Genomic DNA, 6051 nt, shown 5'->3' on the forward strand with positions numbered 1-6051 from the left:
CTGGGTTAGCCAGGACGGTCTCAATCTCCTGACCTCATGATCCACCCGTCTCGGCCTCCCAAAGTGCTGGGATTACAGGCTTCAGCCACGGCGCCTGCCACACCTTATAATTTTAAAAACATGTTAGAAATGTAAAATGTTTAAACATACAGGCCATTGTAATACCCTTTATCATAAAGAGATAATATGCAAAAAAAGTTGAAATAACGCACATTTTATTATGTTACTCTCCTACCTAAAGACTGAGTGCCCCATTAAGTCAACAAAAGGCCGTGCCCCTTACTTGGGCAGGCATAACCGTCACAAGTGTCTGCAACCCACTTTCCAGAAGCATCTCCCTCCTCTGCCCCCAGGCACTCTACCAGCCAGGCAGGCCAGAATTCCTGACTCTTCCCTGTCTTCCTGCCAGGTCTTTGCAAATACTCTTCTCTGGCTGAAAGGCCCCTTCCCTCTCTGAGCAGGTGCCTGGCTTCTTCAAGTCACTGTCCAACCTCAGCCGTGCCCCGCCCCACCTCACCTCACCTCACTCCACCTCACCCCTGCCAAGCAGAGGTGGCCCTGCCCCTGTCCTGTTGGTAAACGTCCTTGGTGTAGTACCTGCCTCCTTGTATTTTAAGGACATGATAGTGGGATTTTCCTCATTTCCAGAATTGCCCAAGAGCCACCAGCTGGAAACGTTTAACATTTTTAGAGCACCTCCAGCTGTGGGACCAGCTAGCCCTGTATAAACTTTCTGAAAGGCACAGCGCTATTTCCGCAGCACCGGTACCTCATTTCTCCCCCAAAACCCCACTACTCCACTTCCAATCTCTGCAAGATGCATTGGGATGAGGTTGATGATTAACTTTGTAGGGAGTACAGTTGATGCAAAGTGAGACCATTCTTCACTATCTCCTCCCATGGGTCCGGGGAGGGCAGGGTTACTGGATTGATCCCTGCTGTGCCAAACCCCTATCGACTCCATTGGGGAATGGCACCAGGCTCAAAAGGCCAAAGAAGAGACCCAGAGCCAGCAAAGGACACATGGGGTTTTATTAAGGGCTTACATACAGGGGAAAGGGTCCAGTGGTGGCAGACTGGACGGGAGAAACACAACTGTTTGCAAAAGGCATGTAGTTTACATAGTATTTTCGCTTAGTACCCTCCCCCTAAACAATCTCCACCTGGCAACCTTCATTTAAGCCAAAACGAAGGGCCTCAGTTTCCTGTACGTGTTCCACAGGAAGGGCCAGGGGCTCAGATGTTCCTCCTAAATAAGGAATGACTCCGAGTTGGCCACTCCTGGATTCCTGAGCTCAGAACTGCATTCAGGTGCGTCTGCCGTACCGGGTCATTCTCAGGGTAGACTCGGGGTATGCATCGCCGTCAGGTGCGTCCACCATACAGTCCCATGTTAACGCCAACAATGTGCCTACCAAGCTAACTGCCCCAAGACAGTCTTTCCCAGAGCCACAGAGGTTTCTGCCCTGACCAGAGCTGCGGGCATTACAGATAGAAGGGGCCAAGGCCACCACTCGAGTCCCCTTCTTGAAAGGTACTGTTGGGGCTTCAGACCTAGGGACACCCTTCCCCGTCATCTCTGCCTTTCTCCCTCCCTCTCTTTTTCTTTTCTTTCTTTTTTTTTTTTTTTTTTTTTTTTTTGAGACGGAGTCTCGCTCTGTCGTCCAGGCTGGAGTGCAGTGGCGGGATCTCGGCTCACTGCAAGCTCCGCCTCCCAGGTTCACCATTCTCCTGCCTCAGCCTCCCGAGTAGCTGAGACTACAGGCGCCCGCCACCGCACCCGGCTAATTTTTTGTATTTTTAATAGAGACGGGGTTTCACCTTGTTAGCCAGCATGGTCTTGATCTCTTGACCTCGTGATCCGTCCGCCTCGGCCTCCCAAAGTATATTACAGGCGTGAGCCACCACACCCAGCCTCTCCCTTCCTGTTTTCCTTCCTTTCTACCTTCCACAAATAGTACCAGGAACTATGCTAAGTAATTTTTAAAAAGAAATATTAATTGCATATATGTCTCCTACTTGCCCCCAGTCTGCAGGGAAACAGTTATAATTTGTCTTACAATCCAAGCGCTATCATGTGGGAAAGAAAAAGCCCCAGAGGCACAGAGCCAACTCTTCCCCAGCGGTGATATCAGGGTAGGGTTGCCAGATAAAGTACATTTTGCTGAAATTGGAATTTGTATTTTAAAAGATCTCAAATTCAAATTTGAACATAGCACAGAACATGTTTGTACTACAATAATTGCTCAGTGCTTCCCTAAAATTCAAATTTCACTGGGCATCTTGTATCTTGTGGTGGTGGTTGTTAAATCTGGCAACTCTACGAGTAGAGGGATATAGAATAATTGAACTGAATGAAATTCAGTTGCTTTGACCAGTTAGGAAAGCCGCCAGGGCTGGGCGGGATGGGGAGTGAAGTGGAACGGAGAGATGGAATCAGGTTGCAGACGTGAGCTTAAATAGGAAGAAATGCAATTTAATTTGATTGGGTGGAATAATATATAGAGTGGGTCGGCAGATTTAGGAGATGGGTGCTGGACCCCACTCCTGCTACCAGTCAACATCTATTTTATTTTGTCATTGCTGTTGTTTTGAGACAGGGCCTTGCCGTGTTGCCCAGGCTGTAGTGCAGTGGTGCGATCTCGGCTCACTGCAGCCTCAACTTCCTGGACTCAAACTATTATCCTACCTCAGCCTCCCAAGTATCTAGGACCATGGGCGCCACCATGCCCTACTAATTTGTGTACTTTTTGTAGAGACGAGGTTTGCCATGTTGCCCAGTCTGGTCCCAAACTACTGGCCTCAAGAAATCCTCCCGTCTCAGCCTCCTAAAGTGCTGGGATTACAGGCATGAGCCACTGCGCCCGGCCTAGTCAACTCCTGCATCCTCTTAGAACAGTGACCAGAGTGGGGAAAGTGAGGTATTGAGGTTGGAAAATGTAAAGAGACATTTATGCTCAGGTCATGCAGTTGTGCTCTCTTCCCAGCCCAGCATCCCTTCAACAACCCACAGCCCCATTTCCCAGATCAGGAAACTGAGGCTTAGAAAGGCTTAGCAATGTGTCTAGAGTCATTAAATTAGTTATCAGTGGAGTCAGGATGCAGGCCCAGAAGGCCTGTGCCTGTAACTCCCTCCCTGTACAGCTTTGCTAATAGCAAGTGGTGAAGCCGAGAGATGAACCAATCTCCTTTCCAGCCCACGCTTCACACACATGACCCCATTTGTGAGGAGTGGAATTTATACATTTCAGTTCAGGGTGAGCACAATCTCTGTATGTGGGACAGAGTGGATAGAAGTAACCCACCTGTAGGGCAGGGTAGTAGGTGGGATCTATGCAAATTCTTGACCACGGTTCAGCAGTTTGCCACCCTGGTTATATGTTAGAATGCCTGGAAAGCTTTTCAAAATCCCAGATTTCTGTGGGTGGGGCCCACACTTCATTTTTAAACCTCTCCAGGTTGAAACCTACAATGCTGAAAGTCACACTCTTAGACTCATGAATGTCCAATTGAGTTAGCAGAGAGAAACTCCAACTCTGAAGAGAGTTTGTTTCTGCCTCTACTCCCCCTGCAAAGGCCTGAGAGTTTCCTGGAGCCTGCATCAGCTAAGCTGTGGTGTGCCATCTGAAAGGAAGGCTGGAGACCTGCAGCCTTCCTGCTTTCCTGTAAACAGCAAGGGCAAGAAGATAGCGAGATGGGTGTTTGGATCCCAAACATGCTTGTTTTAGTGTAGGTAAGACTGTGACATTTTTAAATTCTGAATTTTGGGGTGGGGGCCAAAGAGAAGAAGGGCAGAAATATTACTAGCTCTATTATCTTGCACATGCGAGGATACCCTTTGGTGGGGGTCCTCTGTCTTGCTTTTTTCTTTTTTATTTTAGAGATGGGGTCTCACTATGTTGCCCAGGCTGGTGCCAAACTCCTAGCCTCAAGGATCCTCCTGCCTTAGCCTCTCAAAACATTGGGATTACAGGCATGAGCCACCGCGCCTGGCCTCTCTTGCCTCTTTATCCCCAGAGTTGCCTTATTTATAGACCCAGGACCAGGGGGAAGATCTGAAGTTACACAAAATCCTGTGACATGTCATTATAAGGGGGGTGGGCCCAGGACACAGGTACAGGGAGGAGTGGTCTTCCATGTTGTGCCTCGGCTCAGCCACAGACAATCTAAGTGGCCTTAACAGGCCACTTAACCTACCTGCACCTCAGTACTTGTCATCTACAAAATGGAGATAATCACTCATACTCTGCCTTTCTCCCAGACCTGGTCTAAGTGGAATAAAGGAGATACAAGATGCAAGTTACACTTGAAAAATGTTGACACTTCATACGAGTATATGTGTTGCTGTTAATTTTTGTGGTTCAAATTAGAATTTCATATGTTAACTCTGTACCCTCAGAGAAGGTTGCAGAGATTTCTGTGAATATCTAAAAGGAATTTTTTTTTTTTTTCTTGAGACAGAGTCTCACTCTGTCACCCAGGCTGGAGTGCAATGGTGCGATCTCAGCTCACTGCAACCTCCGCCTCCCGGCTTCAAGCGATTCTCCTGTCTCAGCCTCCGGAGTAGCTGGGATCACAGGCGTGCACCACCATACCCGGCTAGTTTTTGTAATTTTTTTAGTAGAGAGAGGGTTTCACCATGTTGGTCAGGCTGGTCTTGAACTCCCGACCCCAGGTGATCCACCTGCTTGGCCTCCCAAAGTGCTGGGATTATAGGCGTGAGCCACCGCGCCCAGCCCCTAAAAGGAATTTTTAAAAAACTTTTTGACACTATTTTGGACTATATTTTTGTAAAGTATTTTAGTTATAAAACCCAGTTAAATTTGCTACTCGAGGAAGATTCTATAAATCATTCTAGCTTCACAGTTCCGGTGACTTAGAACCATGCTAGTCAGGTGTTTCCAAGGACCAGAAACAATAGCATTGCCTGGGAGATTTTTAGAAATGCAGGATCTCAGACTCCATCCCAGACCTGTGAATCAGATTCTCTATTTTTAAGAAGATTCCCAAGTGATTCTATGCACATTTTTGTTTGAGAAGCTTTGTACTAGTCACTAAACCTATAGAGTTTGAGAAAAGCTAAGGGGAAAGAAAGAACTCCTATGCATGTTACAGTTTAAGGAGCACTCAGAAAAGTTTCCAAACACTGAGAGCGAAAGTACCCCCAACACTGCAGTCTCAGGGTGACTGAGATTACGGAAGAGATAAGGGGAAACCAAAGGCAACTAAATGTGAATGCAAGACACAATACATGCCATTACTTGTAAGAGAGACTTTATTATCCCATTTAATGGATGAAGAAACTGAGGTTGATGAAGGGTAGGTAACTTGACCAAGGTCATGCAACCACTTAGTAGAGGAACTGAGATCTAATTCACATCTGAGTAGCTACTTTATAAGGCAGGACACATTCCACCATTCCACTCCATTTTTCAGAGTAGGAAACCTACTGATAAATGCTCTTTTTAGGCATGTATAAGTCTAGCTGAAGCACAGATCTTCATACTATAACACTTTTCTCATTGTGGATTTCCTCCAATTTCATTTTCCTTGGGTTTTAATCAGAGACCATCTTTTTTTAAATGTAATTTAGATCCGATAAAATTCATTCTTGTTTTTTTTTTTTTCTTTTTGTTTCTTTTCTCACTCTTGTTGCCCAGACTGGAATGCAGTGGCGCCATCTCAGCTCACCACAACAGCTGCCTCCCAGGCTCAAGCGATTCTCCTGCCTCAGTCTCCCAAGTAGGTGGGATTACAGGTGTGTGCCACTACCATCCAGCTAATTTTTGTATTTTTAGTAGAAACGGCATTTCACCATAATGGCCAGGCTGGTCTTGAATTCCTGACCTCAAATGATCCACCCGCCTCGGCCTCCCAAAAGGCTGCGATTACAGGCATGAGCCACCATGCCTGGCCAAAATTCATCCTTTTAAAGTGTTTATACACACACACACACACACACACACATATATATATTTTTTTCCAGAGTTATGCAATGATCACCACTATCTAATTTTCATCAGCCAGTAAGGAAACTCCACATCCATTAGC

This window comes from Mandrillus leucophaeus, unplaced genomic scaffold (assembly GCF_000951045.1).
Source record: "Mandrillus leucophaeus isolate KB7577 unplaced genomic scaffold, Mleu.le_1.0 Scaffold12, whole genome shotgun sequence".
Lineage (NCBI taxonomy): Eukaryota > Metazoa > Chordata > Mammalia > Primates > Cercopithecidae > Mandrillus > Mandrillus leucophaeus.